The sequence below is a fragment of the Capricornis sumatraensis genome, chromosome 13, assembly GCF_032405125.1.
Source record: "Capricornis sumatraensis isolate serow.1 chromosome 13, serow.2, whole genome shotgun sequence".
In the NCBI taxonomy this organism is placed as follows: Eukaryota; Metazoa; Chordata; class Mammalia; order Artiodactyla; family Bovidae; genus Capricornis; species Capricornis sumatraensis.
This window is the reverse complement of record NC_091081.1, coordinates 56,794,146-56,813,035: the sequence shown is the minus strand read 5'-3', so window position 1 is coordinate 56,813,035 and position 18,890 is coordinate 56,794,146. Positions and strand designations below refer to the sequence as shown.

Here is an 18,890-nt window from a genome sequence, read left to right as displayed (position 1 = left end):
GTCATTATCTAGGGTAGCTCCCAGGGCGAGTCGCGTCCTTTCCGCTCTGGGTACCCGGCGACTGCGAGCCGCTAATCCCGCTGAAAGAGTCGGTCGGACTAGCGGGGGCGGGGGCGTGGCCTGGGCGTAGGGGGCGTGTCGTGGCCCGCGGGGGTTTCCGCACCAGGGGCGCGTCCGGCGGGGATGCGGGAGGAGCTTCCGCCGCGAGGGGGCGGGGCTGGAGCGCTAGTCCTCTGACGGCCCCAGCCAGGGAATTTCAATTTGAAACCTAGCGGAGGGAGGAGGCGGGCGCGGCGGGCCGGCGACTGGGGCTGAAGCGGGACTGGTCCCGGCGGCTAGCGAGCTCCTGAGTGCGGCGTCCGGGTAAGGAGGCGTGCGGAGCCGCGGAATGGCTGGTCCGGGACGGGGGAATCCCGGGGCCGAGCGTCTGGTCTCTGAGGATCTGCAGGGGCGGCTCGGATTTTTCCTGTGGCTGCAGCTGGGAAGCTGATCCCGGGCAGGAAGCGGTGGCGGGACGGTCCCACCGGGAGGGGGAGGGCTGCCGGTGTTGGGGTTTTCTGCGGCTCCCTGTCTGCCCTCCTCCCCATTCCCGACCCGGAGACCGGTCCTGTTACTACAGGCCGGATCTCCGCTTCCCCGCTCCACTGCGGTCCCCCTGCTTCTCCCTTCGTGAGAGCGGGGGCCGCGTCTGGTCGGCGCCGAGAGAGGTGGGGGCACGGTGAGAACTGCGCCGGCCCCGTGGGGGTGCCGTGGGCTCAGGGTCACGCGTCCCGGGCCCCGCGGCGCGGCTGCAAGAGGGATCCGGCTCCATCCTGGGCGCGGGCCGCGGCGCGCGAGTCTGTTCCGATGCGGAGCGGCCCCCTCCTTCCGGGCCGGGGGCACGCGGCGGCGGCAGCGTTGCCCTTCAGCAGGATGGTTTTGGAAGAGGAAACGCGAGCCGAGGACGCCACGCGTCCCGGGGCGGGCCGCGCGCCTCGGCGCTCAGGGTAGCTGGGTTCGGGCGGCGTCACTCGCTCGGTCCCTCCAGACGCGGACCTCCCGACCAAAGTGGAGAGAAACGCACGTTTTGCTCTCTGATCCTTGTAGTCCCGGCACCCAGGTCATCTCACCAGCGATGGCTTATTTTTCTCCTCTGTTTGACGGCAGAGTTGGGAGCATTTTTAGTTGCGCTGCTGGGGTAAGGACCAGGAGCGAGCAGGATTGGAATCAGAGTCTAAATCCCCAGCAGGAGTCCCTGCTCCCGGCAGCTCGGGAAGACGTCGGTCGTAATTTCTGAGATCTCTCATCTCCCTTGAGGTCAGGGTGTTTTGGCGAGGTTAGAAGAGCCCTTGCCTAGTCTATTATTTTGGGGAGGGGGTCTGTGTGGATCCTTCCTTCTGACTTAGGACGCCTTAAATTGCATTCCCCATGAACAGCACAGCTGGCCGTTTTTAAGAGCTCTAGTGGGGTGAGAGGGAAGGAAGAACCTAGAGGATCTGTGAATATAGGTTCTCTTTTCTGAATCACTTCCTTTCCTCAGTTTTTTTAAACTTCTCGCATCTGAAATGGCACGTGTATGCCAGGCGTCTTGTTCTTGTTACTGTTATTTAAGCTTTTTTTTTTTTTAAATGAAGCTTAACAGTTTATCCTTTATTCTTGCATTTTTCTTCAGTTCTCTTTTTATTTTTCCCTTGTTTTTTCCTTCTTTCACCGGAATCAGCTATTTCTGTATTCTCTATTTATAATACTGTATGGAGAATTTGAGTTTTAACTCGCGTCCTATCACATTTCCTCTTGGCTTTAGCACTTGAGGGAAACTGAGTCAGTTCCTTGGCCGCAGGAACTGGGATTTAAAATTCTGTCTGAACAGGTTTTACTCGGAAACGAATAGTACTTAATCCTATTCAGTTTCCGTTTGCAGGACTCGGCTGTGAGAAATCACAATCTTGGATTGTGATAAGGGCCAGCTGAGTACATCCATCAGGCTGACACAGCTTTTAAAGAGCTAGGTTGTGTCACCTGTCAGAGCTCCAAGGGTCAGTCCTAAAATTCAATTGAAGAAATCACTGTCAAATCTCAGATGTCTACTTTATAGAGGTTATTGGAGAACTGTACAAGTGGTAATGACTTGGAACAATGGAGTGGATTTAGGGCTAATTTAATCCTACCCTGTCTTCCTCACTTCTTGGGCAGAATTCCCACTGAAGTCAGTAGTGGTCTTGTGTGCAGAAGGACTGCTGAGAACAAGAGGCTGCTCATTTAGAGTAACAGGAGGGGACAGTTTCTTCCCTTTTAAAACACCCCTCTTTAAGAAAGACCTAGTCATAACAGTGCTTTAATCTTTTATTTCTAGTCAAAGTTAGACCTTCCAGAGAAAATAAGTGTTTGAGTGGAGCCCTCAACTTCAGATTCTTGATATCTAAATTGGATGGGGATTGCCTAAAACAATTAAAAGTGATTTAAAAAAATCATTTAATGGATTTCAGTAAAATTATTACTAACTTCAATAAAAAAATTTAAACTGCTATATAGTATTCTCAACTGGGTATGTATATTAAACTGGGTGTATGTGTATATATATATATATATAAAACTGGGTATGTATATTAAAATCTGAAAATTAATTCCAAGTGAAAAGGAGCAGATTTGCAGATTTAGGAGACAAATGCGAAGAGAAGCCCACCCTCAAACAACTATAGAAATATAAAACAAGAGAATTCAGATAGCCCTTGCTGTATTTGGAGAGGTACCTTTCAGTTCAGTTTTGTGTACATACACGCTTTAATGACTGGGCCCATCATTAGATTTGGAGGTTTCTAAGTTAGTTTTGTGTGGATCTGAGTTGGTAAGCTTGTTAGGTCCTTTGCTTCTTAAGTAACGTTCTTGTGGTTTACCCTTTCCAAATTACCCGTTCGAAAGAACTGAGTTTAGAAAACCTATCCAGTCACCAGATCTTAAAAATAGATTTTTTAAAAATCAGAACCATGTCCACGTGGACTTCCCAACCACTTGCTTTCAACTAAAAATACTTGCAAAGATGACAAAGCAGTCCTTAACTGGAATATTTATTGGTAAAATTACTCTGTGATTTAGTAATATTGTATAGTTATGTTTAAGTTCGGGTTTTGCCCTGAATCACCACTCTCGTATAACTGACTAGAGAACTACAAAGGTTCTGTCTTCGTCATTTTATTTAGGAATGTGGGGTTTATGTTTTATATAGCCGAATGCTAAATATTTTTGAAGATTTGGTTTTGTTTCTGTTTCCACAGGAAAGCATAGGCGTTTTTCTTTTGTTTTTTGAACTGACATATGTGTGGACTTTCTGAAGAAGTATGAATTGCTAGTATCTGTATAAGGCATTAATATAGTTTATAGGGATCAATATTGCTGAGGATCCAGTTTTGCATTTCTGAACGTCTATATTGTTTACTTGGAGAAAACAAAGGAAATATGCTGACCTCCCCCCCCCCCCCCACCTTTATTTAGAAACACATCCAGTGGCCTTGTTTGTTTTTTTCAGATTCAGAATTACTGTACCTAACCACCGGCTACCCTTACACATTTAAAAGCCTCAAGTAAATGTTTATGCTGGCTTCAGTACTCAGCAAATACTAGCCAAACTCTAATTTACTGCCCGTTTATAGAATCTTGGAATCTCAGGGCTGGACCTTTAGGAGTCAGCAGATCCACTCTCAGCCCTTTCCCCTCAACACACAAACATTTCCAGCCTCTTTGGAAGGCCTCAGTACATAGAAGATTTGTATATGATTCCCCCACAGATTCCAGACAGAGTGCCCTTTGGGAATGCCATGTTTTGGCATAAACCAGCAACCTGATACTCATAAGATTTCTATCATTCCTCTGACAGAGCACTGCCCGAGATTAAAATCTAAAATGGAGTCAGTGCCTGGTATCCTTAAGAATAGGGGAATGGCTTCCAAGTGTAAATACTGTTGTTACTTAGATGTTACAGGTGAGCCAAAAAGGAAATAATTTCTAGTATCAACTAGAAATAAATGGTGATGGTTAATGTTTTAAAAAATTTTTTTCCATAAAGTATGTATATTTTATATGAGAAAGGGAGTCCATTTGTAGAGTTATGTGAAGTGCCTATAACATTGTTGGTACTTAATAATTTGATGAATTAATTTATTGAAACTTTATGTAATATATTGGAAGTGCATTTAGTGAGGGTTTTTTGAAAGTTGGAATTAACATTGTAGAATCTGGTACGGTTGCATGTAGAAATGTTATGTAGGTTATATTTCATAGAGGGGATTTGGTTTTCTTACTCTTATTATTTCCTCTTGTTCTGTGGTTGGCTTAATCTATATGGGTTTCTTAGATGCATGTTTTTCATGTCTAGGAGGGTAGATAACCTGTACTTTATTTTCCTAAATATCTGGTGGTTGGGATATCATTGATTTAAATGAGAATGTTAGTGATTTTTCTCAATTTTCTCATTTTTTTTTTAAAGTGATGTTGCTTTCCCCTTTGTATGGGGTAGACCTCAGGTGGCTTATGAGTACATCCATACTGCTTCTGCTTTTTAAAAATAATTATTTATTAAATGGTTGTGCTGGGGCTTTGTTACTGTCTGTGGGCTTTCTCTAGCTGTGGTGCACAGGCATTGCAGTGGCTTCTGTTGTGGAGCACAGGCTCTAGAGTTTGGGCTCAGTAGTTGTGGTCTGTGGGCTTAGCTGCTCTGAAGCACGTGGAGTCTTCCCGGAACCCATGTCCCCTGCATTGGCTGGCAGATTCTTAACCACTGGACTACCAGGGAAGTCCCTTCTGCTTTTTGTTTTCCCCGCAAAGACTGAATTTGGACTAATTTCATATACTTAGTTACTTTAAAAATAGAAATATGTTTTCGTATCACATATGCTCTGCATTTGGGTATTATTATTTTTTACTCCAGTGTATTGTGCATGTGTGCTAAGTAGCTTTAGTTGTATTCGACTCTTTGTGACCGTGTGGACTGTAGCCTGCCAGGCTCCTCTGTCCATGGGAATTCTCCAGGCGAGAATACTGGAATGGGTTGCCATTTCTTCCTCTAGAGGATCTTCCCGGGGATTGAACCTGCATCTCTTATGTCTCCTGTTCTTTACCACTAGTGGCACCTTGGAAGCCCGATACCTAGTGTATTAGATAGAGCCATAAAGGTCTAAATGTATATAGATTGCCTCAGAAATAATCTTTATAGTAATATGAAATCAATTTGAAGAATAAGAATTATCTTTTTATTTGCTCTGAGAACTATCATAAGTAAGATTTGCTTTAGTAGCCCAGCGGACATTTCACCTTTGTAACTAAGTTGGGTGTCATGGGGATGGATGGTTTTAGTTCTTTCCAGGTTAAGAACCAGAGGGCATGGAAAGAGTTCCAAAATGATTTTGTCACATGTTCATCTGTAGTACCTTGTCTAGGTCAGTTAGGGGAGTTCATGGTATTGATATTTAAACTAAATTGTTCATATTTTTACCAAAAAGCCAGCTTCCTCTTGCTTTGCTCTTTTTATGGCCTTTATGTCTACTCTGTGAAAGAATTTTCAATACTTGAAGACTTATGTTACCCTCTAATTGCCTTTTCCCAAGAAAATTGTGATTTAAAAACCTTTGCACATAAGTCTAATTACTAACTCTCTAATCATTTGTTTCCAAGCTCTGAATTCAGGTTTCTAGACCTGATGAGAGTTGGAGCTGGACCTACCACCATGATAAAAAAGTGCTAAGTTTAATCATGTTTTTGAGTTTCCTGTAGTCTATTCATATATGTACACATCCCAGCATCCTGAAGCTACTAAATTAATATGTAATTTACACTTTGCTATAATTCTTACATCTTTTCCATTTTGTCTAGTTAGTCTGCTTGTTTTTCACCTTCACTTCATCTCCCTAAGGTACCAGAAGGGAGGGTGAGAATCATTTAGTTTAGATTCTTGACCTTGAAGTGAGAAGTATGGGTTTAGTGGGGAAGGTGTTGCCCAGGGTGAGTGGGCCCCATGGGTTCATGAACTGCCTGAGACTGTTAAGTAAAGTGTGTGTGTGTGTGTGTGTGTGTGTGTGTGTCAGAGAGAGAGGGATTTTCGGGAGGAGATTTTGAAAGGGTTTTGGGAAATAAAAACTGCTGATGTATTTCTGTTCTTATTTTTGAGATTAGAGAATCAAAGTCTTAAGAGATTTCCTTTTTGTGTGTGTGTGTTACCCCATTGCACTTTCATGCCCCCACTATTGTGCTTATTTCCTTTCAGTTGAATTCTTTTAGTTGTCCCATTTTAGCCCATTGTCAAGGTTAAACTAAATTCTGATATAATATTGACCTCTCATTTTCTTACCTTGAACTTAATGTGCCGTTATTTCCTTACAAATTTCTTTGGTGAAAGTATTAATTAGAAGAGATCAGTGACAAGTCCACACTTTGGTGTTGGTTAGACTGCCGTTTATGCCAGTGGAACGTTAGGTAAAATACTTTTCAAGGCCTCAGTTTCCTTATCTTCACTGTGGGGATTAATAATCATGACCTGCCTCAGAAAGTTAGAAGAGGACTAAATGAGCTAGTGCTTATAAAACGCTTCACACAGGGCCTGGCTTCTGTGAAATTGTTAGGTTAGGAAAAGATCTAGTGGGTTTCATGTAAATACGTGTAAGCAGTTTTTTTTTTTTTTTTTTTCTTTTTTTGCAGTGATCGGGAATAATTATCTGTGTGGAAGTACAGTCTTTGATATGAAACTGTAATTTCCTATGGTGATCACAAGTTAAAACCACTTTTTTAACTATTTCGGTACGGTATCTCTAGAATTTTTTTTTAACAAACTACCCACTGCTTTTGGCAGTGTTTAAAAAGCATATAGGTGGCAAAACTGTTTGGGTCTAATTTCAGTATCACAGACAGATTGCAGTCTTTTTTATTATGTTGCTGGAGGTAACTGATTTGGAGTGTAAAATTTGTATGTATATGCTATCGTATTATAACTTCCTCTGTAACTGCAGTGAGCTTGGTGCAAGAAAGTTGTTAATGAAATTTTTATTGATAGTGTTTAAACCTCTACATATGGCATTGAAATATGACCTTTTTACATCCAGTGCATCTTTTTGTACATGAAGTAGATCTGCAGAGATATTTTCCCCGTAACAGTGTTTTAACTTTCAGTTAGTCGACAACATTAAGAAATCAGGAGGTTTCACAGAAATATCTTTTTAAAAAAAGAAATTTATTTATTTATTTATTGGGCTGTGCAAGGTCTTAGTTGTGGCATGCCAACTCAGTTGTGGCGCGTAGGTTGTAGTTCCCACACCAGGACTCTGACCTCGGCCCCCTACATTGGGAGCATGGAGTCTTAGCCACTGGACCACCAGGAAAGTCACAGAAATATCTTCATTTTAGGTTTCTCTGGGGAAATTGGGGGACCTTGGCAAAACTGGGCCCACACTCCTCTCTTGGAGTGCTGAGTTCCTGCCCCTTATAGCACAGATCATGTTCTCCGTACTTTGCCCAAGTCCCTCCCATTTTCCTTCAGATTACCACTGGACCTTTTCATTCATTTGCATCAAATACCTGGCTCCTTTACGCTACTGAGTTGAAAACTTGACAACTCAATGAGTTTTCATTGTATAAGTGAAATGAATTTCAGTAAATGAGATGTAAATTTAGTAAAATGAGATGAATCTCTTTTTACTAAGTAGCAATTTTGGAAGATACATCTCTGTGACCTTCAAGAAGGTGTCCTGGGCAGTGGGGCTTTTCTACCTTTAGGGCCAGAGGTCATTCCCTACCTCTCCCTTAGCAAAGGCTGACCTCTGGCTCACAGTCAGTCATGGTTTCTGGAGCCTAGCATGCAGTAGATCCTCAGTCAGATGTGGAAAGTATACTCTTTGGAGGTTCTTCCCATAGTTCGTCACTCCTTCTCAGAAGCAGATTGCCTGGTTCTCTGAAGCCTCATGTGACACTGCTGTACCCCATAGCTGTACCTTGTTTGTATGTTATTCAGGTTCTTTAGAGGACCTTTTTTTTTCATTTCATCATTCAATATTTTGGGGTATATATCTAGGAAGACAACTCTTTGGTAGACACGACTGGTTATACCATCATCACACTGAAAATTATTTGATTTCATCAAATATTCAATTTTTGATACTCAAAGCTCTAATTATCTAAAGTATCAATTTTTGAAAAAGCTTGTTTGAATCCAGATTAGGTTAAGATCCTCATGTTATGATTGGTTGGTACATCTTTTTTAGCATTTTATGTAGGAGTATAGTTGGTTAACAATGTGTGTTAGCTCTGGTGTACAACAGAGTGATTCAGTTATACATATGCATGTATCTTCTTTTTCAAATTCTTTTCCCATTTAGGTTGTTTGTTTAGTGTATCTTCTAAGACTGATAAGCTCTAGTTTCCCCTTTCTCTATTTCTCCCTGCAGTAGTTTGTATGTTGAAGAAATTTGATTAGTTGTTTTATGTGGTTTCTCACAGTGTGAATTTTGCTGATTTCAACCCTCTAGTGGAGAAGGCAATGGCACCCCACTCCAGTACTCCTGCCTGGAAAATCCCATGGACGGAGGAGCCTGGTAGGCTGCAGTCCATGAGGTCGTGAAGAGTCAGACACGACCTCACTTTCACGCATTGGAGAAGGAAATGGCAACCCACTCCAGTGTTCTTGCCTGGAGAATCCTGGGGACAGGGGAGCCTGGTGGGCTGCTGTCCATGGGGTCGCACAGAGTCGGACATGACTGAAGCGTCTTAGCAGCAGCAGCAGCAGCAGTGTAATTAACCTGTTCCTTTTCCTTTGTATTTTCTTTAAATACGTAGTTGGATATATGAAATTGGTCTAGTTCAATTTCTTTATTTTCTTTCTTCCTGTTTTTATACTATTCCTCCATGATGTAGGCTTGTTTGACACTTCTTGCTTGCCTTCCATCCAGCCTTCATCCTGGCTGGAGGTGCTGTCCCATCAGCTGTGTTGTCTTCTTTGTCTGTGCTGGACAAGTGCATTTTATGCTTGTGGCTTAGCCTTGTTCTAGGTTTCATTGTATGTCATCTGATAAGGCTGGAAGCATTGATAATAAACAGGTGAAAAAGGAAGAAAATTAACCTTTGGAGCACAGACTGAACAATAGCCAGCTACTGTAGTTGGTGCTTTATACATGTTAATATCCCCAATCCTTCTTATAACAACACCTTGAAATAGCTGGTATGCTCATTTTACAGATGAAAAATTGAGGCTTAAAACCAGAATAATTTGCTCAAGGGCACCCAGCTTGTGTGCTGCTAAAACTTCTGTTTCTTCTGCAGGGGAGGGTGAGTTACTTGCTTTAATCGATTAATGCGTATTACTCTGTAGAGCTTGAAGATTTCAGAAATTTATTGGCATCTACAGTATCTGACTTAACAAAAGGGAAACTTGTTTTCCTAACTGGTTTTCCGCCTTCTAGTTTCTTTTGTTATGGTGTGGTTATGAAGCAGAGTCCTACTTTTAGCTGCATGATTCTTGACTCAAGCTGGAATGGCGAGAGCCCTCCTTCATCTTGTTTTTCACATTAGTGTAATGTTGGCAGGCTGATGTTTCAATGTAAGAAAAATGGCCCAGAGTTTATTTTTCAAGCAGTTTTACACTTTTTGCTACTTCATTCACAGTACAAATGGCATTCCCCAGGGGGCTAGTATATAATTTAGAAAGTCAGGTACTAGTGTAGGGATTATAAAGAAAAGCAGCAGACACCTGCTTTTCATGTCCCTTCATGACGGATTTCTGCTCCTTAGAGGCAACTACTTTCAGTTGGTTTGGTTTTATTATCTGTGTTTTGTTTAAAACCATGATTTTCTTGCTTTTTCAATTTTAGACAGTAGTAGCTATTGACTTTCCACCTTGGATGGAGTTAGTCTCCTTTACTGACTCCCTCCTCCCCAACACAGATACACACTTTTCTCTCTTTCTACAACACATACAGTCAGCAGCCAAGCTGTGTATCCTGCTTTGGCTGCATATACTTTCTTTTACAACTTTTTGCTTCATCCTGAAGTTAATTGCCTACTTCTTCCTCATTTGTATAGTTTTCTTTGTTGCTATCCTTAATTTAACTCTAAACTGTGTTGAAAACTATATTGCAAACCATTTTCATTTTTTTATTAAGGACATCCTTCCTGGGCTGGTTTATTTCTAGAACTGCTTTGCAGTTGTATTCTGTGCCTGTGTGTGTGCTGTCACTTCAGTCATGTCCAACTCTTTGCAACCCAATGGACTGTAGCCTGCCAGGCTCCTCTATCCATGGGATTTTCCAGGCAAAAATACTGGAGTGGGTTGCCATGGTTTCCTCCATAGGATCATTGAAATTTCTCTTTTCCTTTCTTCCTAACTTCAAGGTGCCAGACTTATTCTTTATCTCTTATTTTACATGAGTACATCCTCCAGTAGTTTCCCAACAAAGTGCAAAAAAGGTGAATTTCTTGAGACCTTGTTATTTTAAAGCAACTTTTCCCGCTCTTAAAATGCCATTTTGTACTCTTAATTTGAATGCATTTATAGTGTGGCTGGGTATAGAATTCTAAGTTAGTGGTTACTTTCCCTCTGAATTTTGAAGGTGTTGCTTCATCGTATTACTATTTTAAAGCATTCCAATGTTCTCTTTTTTTTTTTTTTTACCTTTTTTTTTTTTATTAAATTTTAAAATCTTTAATTCTTACATGTGTTCCCAAACATGAAACCCCCTCCCACCTCCCTCCCCATAACATCTCTGTGGGTGATCCCCATGCACCAGCCCCAAGCATGCTGTATCCTGCGTCAGACATAGACTGGCGATTCAATTCTTACACACCGAGGAAACCAATGTTCTCTTGAGAAGACTGACTAGATTCTAGTTTCTGATTCTGTGTATGTGCCTAGTTTGCTTTCTTTAGAAGTGTTCAGGATTTTTATCTTTGAACTTGGTGTTTGGAAATTTCATGGTGATGTGCTATGATTTGGGAGTCTTTTACTCATTGTGCTGAGCACTCACTGGGCCCTTTCAGCTTGGAAACTCTTGTCTTTCAGAAATATTCCACTATGATAATGACTGCCTCTTTGTTCTCTGTTCTTTCTGGAACTCCTGTTAATTTGGATGTTGAATTTCCTGCAGTGCCTTCAGTTTTGTTACTTTTTTCTCTCTGATGTCATCTCTTTGTCCTTTTGTTCCCTCTTTTCGGAAATTACTTCAGTGTTTTCTTCTAATCTCTCTACTGAACTTTTTTGCTTTCCTATTTTCAAAGCTGCTCCTTGGCTGGTAAATATTCTTTCTGATAATGTCCATTTCTTTTTTTTGTGTGTATATTGTTTCTCCAATCCTGCCCATCTTGATGTCCCCCCCTTGCTTTCTCTCTGTCTGAAATGTTCTTCCCGCAGATGCCTGCACAGCTCACTGCCTTAGCTCCATCAGAGTTTGGCTTCCATGATCATTTATTTGAAACTACAACCCAGCTCCCGCCTCCTTTACCCCAGTGTGTCCTGAATCCCATGCGTTTTCTTTCTTTCTTCTGCAGTGTGTATTGCTGTCATCAGATATCCTTATATTTTCCTTTTTGTTTATTGACTCTCCTCTCACTAGAATGTATTCTTGCCTGGAGAATCCCAGGGACAGAGGAGCCTAGTGGGTTGCCATCTATGGGGTCGCACAGAGTCGGACACTACTGAAGTGACTTAGCAGCAGCAGCAGCAGCAGCAGAATGTAAGCTGGATGAAGGCAAATCTTTCTATCTTCTTTTGTCCAGTATTTCTGGTACCTACAACAGTACCTGTGCAGAGTAGGCACTTGGTAAATAATTCTTGGCTGAGTGACTGGACCTCCCTGTTTTACTGTATAGAACCTCACCTCTGCCCTCTGAATGCAAAGCTTTTCTTCTTTAAGTTCTGTAGAGTGAACCTCTTGTCTTCAGGCTGCCAAGGTTTGATGAGAGTGTATGTGTGATTTAAACATTCCTTGCCCTTATTTCCAACAGGTCCCTGTCTTCAACTCTCTCTCATATCTCAGCCCTCAGAAGTTTCTGGAAGTTCCAGTTCCTAAGGCTCTCAGGGCTTCTCCAACAATCACATTGTTTTTGGTAGGTTCCCACCAGAATAGCAATTCAAGCTTAGACTTTCTCTGCTCTGCTAAGTCAGTTACTTTGTACATCTGTTTTCCATCTTCTAAAATTCTATTGATATATCTCATCTGCTGGCCTGTCCCCTCCCTTTTTTTTTTTTCTTTTTGTGGGTTTGTACCTTTTTTTTTTTTTTTCTTTAATTTTCCTTCTGTCATTTAGTGTGGTTTTGGGAGTGAGCAGAAATTAACTCATGTTCAACCCACTGGTTTTAGAGTTTTCAACTGATAAAAATAAATTTCCAAGATTATTGTGGCACTCACAGTTGGTAAGAACTGCAGCCATAATAAAATTGTCCTTTTTTTTCACACCAGTAACTGAGTTGAACTTCAGTTATATATAGAGAGAAAAACAGAAAAGTCACGCGATTGAGTCAACCTCTAGGGTGGGTGGGAGTGGATGACTGATATGTCATTAAATAAGAAAGTGCTTCTTAGGAAGAGCTCAGAAAATGTACTGTATTTTTTTCTTGGGATATTTCAAGGATTAATTCAGTACACACACTTATATATTTGAATCTAGATTTAAAAATACACAATAGAAACCAATTTGATGTATATGTATCAGAATTGGCAACCTTATTATGGAATTTACTGAATATCTTAGTTTGTCTGTCTTTAGACTGACACATGATTGGCATACATAAATTTGAATATTCTTTGACTATTTAAATATTCTTTGGTTACTAGAGGAAACTTTGAACTCATGGGAGTTCTGTTAAATAAGGGTGAAAATTTTCATTACTAGAGCATAAATAGAGAGTGGGACTTATTCTAATGGAAAGACACACACATTAGGGGTTTTTGTGTGTGAGTTTTGGGAAAAGTGAAACAAAAATGGAGGTTCTGAATAAGGTAGTGGCTGAAAGGTGTGAGAAGCTCTAGGATGATCCCAGGGCTCATGAGTACATGTGATTAGTGTTGGTTAAGTTGCCAAGTGGGTTTTAGCAGTTTATTAATTTAAATACTTTATACATTAATGTAGAGGATAATATAGGCAAATAAATCAGGGCAGTATCTCCCTAAAATGTGGTGGTATGTTAAAATGATTTGAGGTGGTACACAGATGAATCTTTTTCTTTTAATTGTTAAATACACGTTAGTGTTTATCAGAAAAATACCCAAGTACTCAAAACTATGATTTCATTGATATTATGTACTATAAGGCTAAAGTAGGTATTTTAAAGTGATGATATAAGGATAAATGTCACATCAATAATAATACAGTGGCTGTTTGGATTTGGCAAGAATTATAAAGTCGGTCTGATTACTAAAGGTTGATAAACTTTGGGCAGGTAATAAGATTTCTCCTAATAGATAACAACATAAAACTGTGTATCTGACTGTGGCATAAACTTCTGTTTCGGGTAAGGAAAGTGAGTTAGGAAGGAGTTAAACATTCTCAAAGGCATTCAGCAATTTAGTAATGGAGCTTCAGGCACAGCCAAGGTCTCCCTGTGTCCAGAGTTGTTCCCTCTAGTGTGTGTGTTCTTTTGATGTTAATGGAGTTGCCAATTGAAGTTTTCTTGGAGAACTTAGGAAGCCTGCCAAGTTTTATAGCTGTCTGTAGCTTTTATATATTTGTATCTTGAGCCCTGAAGGTAGACAGAGCTAGGTCTTCCAAAAATAGTTCAATAAATGTGTCAACGTTTTGAAATACTATTGAAAAAACAAGGAAGTAGAAGTCCTATGGGATTATTGGAAAACGGTGCCAAATGCTTTCACAAGAATTTGAAAAGCAAATGTGGCCCGGTGGTCATATGCTAGACAATGGTGCATATTCAGCCTTCATTTTGGAGCCCATTTTTATATGATAATCTTTTACTTTTCCCCAGTACTCTCTGTTTAATCGCTTTTAGACTTTGGGAGGAAAGCTGCTAAATGAACATCTTTCTTAAAAGGTGTTCTTTAATTCACTTCTCTTAGGGAGAAAAAGGCAGACATCTTTTTTCTTAATAAAATGAGTCCAAATTGTGTATGGGAAAGGTTAGAATGCCAAGTAATGAGCTGGGTCTCTCCACTGACAAAGGAATCAAGAGTTTATCCATGGGCTTGTAACCAGAACTGTTTTTGGATCTTGGCCATTAAAATCAACATCAGTAAAGCCGGAGTCCTAATTTCCTTAATACTAAGATTGTCTGTTTTAAATTACGCACAGAAGGGAACGTGAACATTTTTCTTCCTTCCGCCCTCTCTCCCCACCCCCAAACAGAAAAATAAAGGTGCGGGGAAGATAGTCTCCGCAAGAGCAGCTCTGCAGTGAGCGGCTGCTGTGGGGAGCGTGTGTAGTGCAGACGTGGCTCCAGCTTTTCTCCTAATTGAGGCCAGTTCACTTTCATCCTCGGTGCGGCAGACTTAAATGGAAAAACTTGAGGGTGGCGTCTAGAGCATTCTATAGATCTGTGATCGGTGTTACTTGCTCTGCGCAGCACACATGGAACAGTGCAGGATAAGACGGCTCTTTTTTTTTCCCCCTCCACTCCCCAGTGTGGCTCTTTAAGACTTGCTCTTTTTGTTGTTGCTGCTGTTAGGTTTTTTAAAGTCATGTTTTTATTGTATCTGATTATGTTTTGAAGTGGTTTTTTTTTTTTTTTTTTGAGAAAAAATGTACCATTGTCAGCAATAGAAAAATTTTTCTTTTTTAAATTTTTTATTATGGAAAAAATTAAAAATATTCAGAAGTATAGAGAAGCCTCACCCCGCTTTGACAATTACAGGGCCAGCCAGTCTTGTTGATACACCCCACTCTCATGACTTGGAAGCAAATTCCGGATACTATATAATTTCTTTTGTAAGTAGGTAAGATTCCCTCCCTCCCCCTCCATTGGAATGTGCTCTCTGGTCTCCAAAATAAAGTTCATGTTTATTACTGATTTTGTAGAATTATAGAAATTAGTTCATTTACATCATATTCACTTGTCATGGTTTTGGAATAAATATCTGAATATTGTTTTGATCAGTAAAAGCAATTTCATGTGAATTTTAACCAATGGAAGCCGTTTCATCTCAATGCAGTGCTGTGGACATAAAGGAAATGCTTTAGCCAGTGCTCAAAAACGTAATTTCTAAACCAAAATCTGAATGGATTTTCAAATTCTAGTGCATTCTCAAGGTAATATTGATCTTCTATGAATTGTTTTTCCATGGCTCCTGTCTGTGTTAATGCTAGATTTTAATGTTCTTACTTATTTTTATTTCTATGTTTTATTTATTTAATTGAAATATGACTGATTTACAGTGTTGTGTTTTAGGTGTACAGCAAAGTGATTCAGTGACTTTGTTTTTAGATTTTTCTTTTTTCTTTCCCTCTCTCAGTTCTTTTTTCTGCCTTTCATTCTTTTGCTTAGCATAGTTTTGTGGCAATATGTTGGAATAAGACCAGGTGAAACATTTTTTTTTTTTTAGCTGACTGAAATTTATTGGGACTATGTGGTTATAAAATCATAGCAACTTGCCATATGTGTAGTTCTGTCTGGCAGCACAGCGGGGAAAGTATATGCCTTAAACAATGGTCGTATATTCATTGAGAAATCACTTGTAAAACATTGATTTGCGTAATAACCAAAGCTGACAGTCACTTAATAGTTGAAGTACTTTTCCTAATTGATAAGCATGCCTTTTATGTTGGAGATAGTTTACTTTATATTTTAATTGTTTTAAATTAGGACTTAGTTTAATATATATTTTGTAAAGATATCACTTATTGAATTAGAAAATGCTGATAGTGATAGATAATAGATAACATTTCTTGAATACTTAGTATGTGTCAGACACTACCCTATAGGTACTTTCACACATATTATTCATTTAATCCTCACAGAGGTCTTGTGCAGTTGGTACTGTTATTCTAGGTTTGCCTCTTAAGGAAACTGAGGCACCATAAGATGAACCAATTTGCTCAAGGTCACTCAGCTAATTAATGGCAGAGTAGGGATTTGACCCAGGCCATCTGAGTCTAAAGTCATAACTACTGTCCTGCATTGTCCCTGAGAATATGTAAATTCCTCTTCGTACCCTATTTGTGCTTGCATTCCCCTCCCCCGAGGAGCCATTTTGAACCAGAGCCAATGCTACACCATTGTATGAGATTATAATTTAATTACTGGGTGGGTGTTTTTCATTGAGAAACTTGAAAGCTGTTAATGAGGTTCTACTCATGTTCCTTTCCTGGCTTTAGTTACAGAGGAGAAGGGAGGAGAAGTGGAAGCATGTGGAAGGTAAGGTGGTAACCACTGAAGTGGCTTCCTCCCCCACCCCCCACCCCCAGTAGAAGGCCGAGCCATCTGGAATGCTGACAGGTCACAGAGGAGCTGTTGAGGCCAGTACTTCAGAGTACCGCTGAACCCTCAGTTGAGTACCTTGAAGTGTAGGTATATTGTTGGAACGTTGGTCTTCGTTGGGCTGTCCTGAAAAGTGTAGACTTTTGTCAGGGGTTTGGCCTGGGTCTACAGTGACTGGAAGTTTAACAGACCAAGTATCTGATATTCTTCCCCCTCTCCCTCCACTTTTTTTTTTTTTCTCTTCTGAAAGTAGCAGAGGATAGAAAGAAAATAGTTCACCAGTTACTAAGTGTGACATTGGGCAAGTGACATTGTTCTTGTGTCTGTTTTTCTCTTTAAGTGGTTCAGTTGTCATAGGTCCAAATCCACTTAAGATATTGTCTGTGGCTCATTCATTTGTCTCCGTTTGTAGAGAAAGTAATTTAAGATGCCTTTCCGTATAGGAAAAACATAGACATAGAATTTTGGCAAAACATTTGATAATGTTTTCATGTTGTCTGAATGGCAGCATTAGGGAAAAACTGTGTGTTAGCGGGAATCTGTGGTGGTGTTACTGAAATTTTAATCTTTGTCATCTTCCATCCCAAATATTTTTGCCTATAATCTTCCTGATAACAGACAAGGACTGCTAATCACATTTACAGATTTCATGGAAGTGGTGTGGGGAAACCAAATAAGGCTTATATAGATTGTCTTATTAGCTACAAAATGGGTTGAAATAAAGAAGATGAAAGTTGTTGAAAGTAAAGGTTGTCTATTATAAGGTTTTGAAAGAGAAACAGGATAGCTTGACCTTCTTTTCAATACTTCTACTTGAAAAGTAGTAGATATCTTTTTATTCCTTTTATTGACTTCTGGCCTTACCACTCCAGTGGAATTGTTCTTTTCCATGTTGCTCTGGAAACAACAGAGATTGCTCTGTCGTCAAGTCCACTGAACACATTTTCCTTATATTATTTTTGATATTGGTGACCAACCATATTGTCTTAAATTCTCTCCTGACATGTTAGGGCTTTTTTTCTATATTCCTTCTGTTCTTTGCAAGATTTATATATTCTTTCTGTTCTTTCTTTTCTTCTGACTACCCCTTCATTTATTTTCTGTTTCCCAGGGTTCTCAGTCTTTGATTCTTAGCCTTGACTAATTTCGTATCACCTATGACTTCACCTACAGTCATAATTTGTTAACTCAAGTCTCTCACCAGGCTGTCTTTCTTTTCAGCTCTGAATTCTTATATAACTTACAGGAATCTACCAGTATCTCAAAGTTTTTGTTTTTTTTTTTTAGTGAATATGTGAAATATCTTGTGTTTGCTGCTAAGTCGTTTCAGTCGTGTACGACTCTGCGACCCCGTAAATGGCAGCCCACCATGCTCCCCTGTCCCTGGGATTCTCCAGGTGAGAACACTGGAGTGGGTTGCCATTTCCTTCTCCGATGCATAAAAGTGAAAAGTGAAAATGAAGTCGCTCAGTTGTGTCTGACTTTTAGCAACCCCATGGACCGCAGCCCACCAGGCTCCTCCGCCCATGGGATTTTCCAGGCAAGAGTAATGGAGTGGGGTGCCATTGCCTTCTCCATCTTGTGTTTAACTTGGAATAATTTGTTCATTTTTAGATACTACATTTTAAGGGATATGTTGTATGCAGTAAGTATGTATTTGTTCAGTAAGAATGAATGGAAGCATAGACATACTGAGTCCATGTCCATGGAGGGGTTCCTGGAATGATGCAGTTAGGAGAAAAGATAACACATGGGGAACTAGATGCCGAAACAGGTGAAAGAGCAAGACTCGCTGGGGTGGGCAGCATGTTGAGACTGTCTTTTGAGCATTGGCTTTCTAACTTTCTTAGGACAAAATCCACTTTAAAAATAGATTTTGTACCTTGACCGTTTATTCAGTGTGGAAGTCTATGTGTGTATATATGTGAATAATAGACATGTTTTGTAGATTTAGTTCTTAGCCTTACTTATGTGCTGTATATACACTCAGATTTTCTTTTCTAAATAATGATGATAAAATGTCAGTTAACAAACCACTGACTGGATTTCACAACTCACCAGTGGCCTGTGATCTGTTTATCCTTTTTACATGGATAAAATAAGAGATTCAGGGAAGAGAAGTTTCCGATCCACTATAAGAACTTTTTAACAGTTGAAGCAGGCAGAGAATGGAATGGATTGCCATAGGAAGGGGTTTGAAAGACCCCAGGGCTATGGCTGATTCATATTGAGGTTTGACAGAAAACAGCAAAATTCTGTAAAGCAATTATCTGTCAATAATAAATAAATAAATAAATAAAAAGAAAGCCTCCAGGGCTGATAGTCACCTCTTAAAAGGTGTGGGAAAGAGTCATTGGGTGAGGGATGGGATTTTGTGACACCATTAAGGTGTCCCCCAAGTCTTAAGATTTTCTGGTTCCCATTTTGATAAAATTTTTTATTTGATAAGCTAACTTTATTCCATGTTTTTTCAACAAAGAGCTTTATTTGGGAAGTTTTGAATATATACAGAAGTAAACTG

The 18,890-nt window shown here is 40.2% G+C and overlaps 1 protein-coding gene across 4 annotated transcripts in view; it reads left to right on the top strand.

Annotated features, from left to right (window-relative positions):
* The first annotated feature begins 248 nt into the window (after positions 1 to 248).
* The window catches only part of EPB41L2 (erythrocyte membrane protein band 4.1 like 2), a 209,237-nt gene continuing 190,595 nt past the window's right edge, over positions 249 to 18,890 (top strand). For all 4 annotated transcript variants that reach the window (XM_068985484.1, XM_068985483.1, XM_068985485.1 and 1 more), the window contains exon 1: positions 249 to 363. The gene's annotated coding sequence lies outside the window, so the exon portion shown is untranslated. The remainder of the gene's footprint in view (positions 364 to 18,890) is intronic.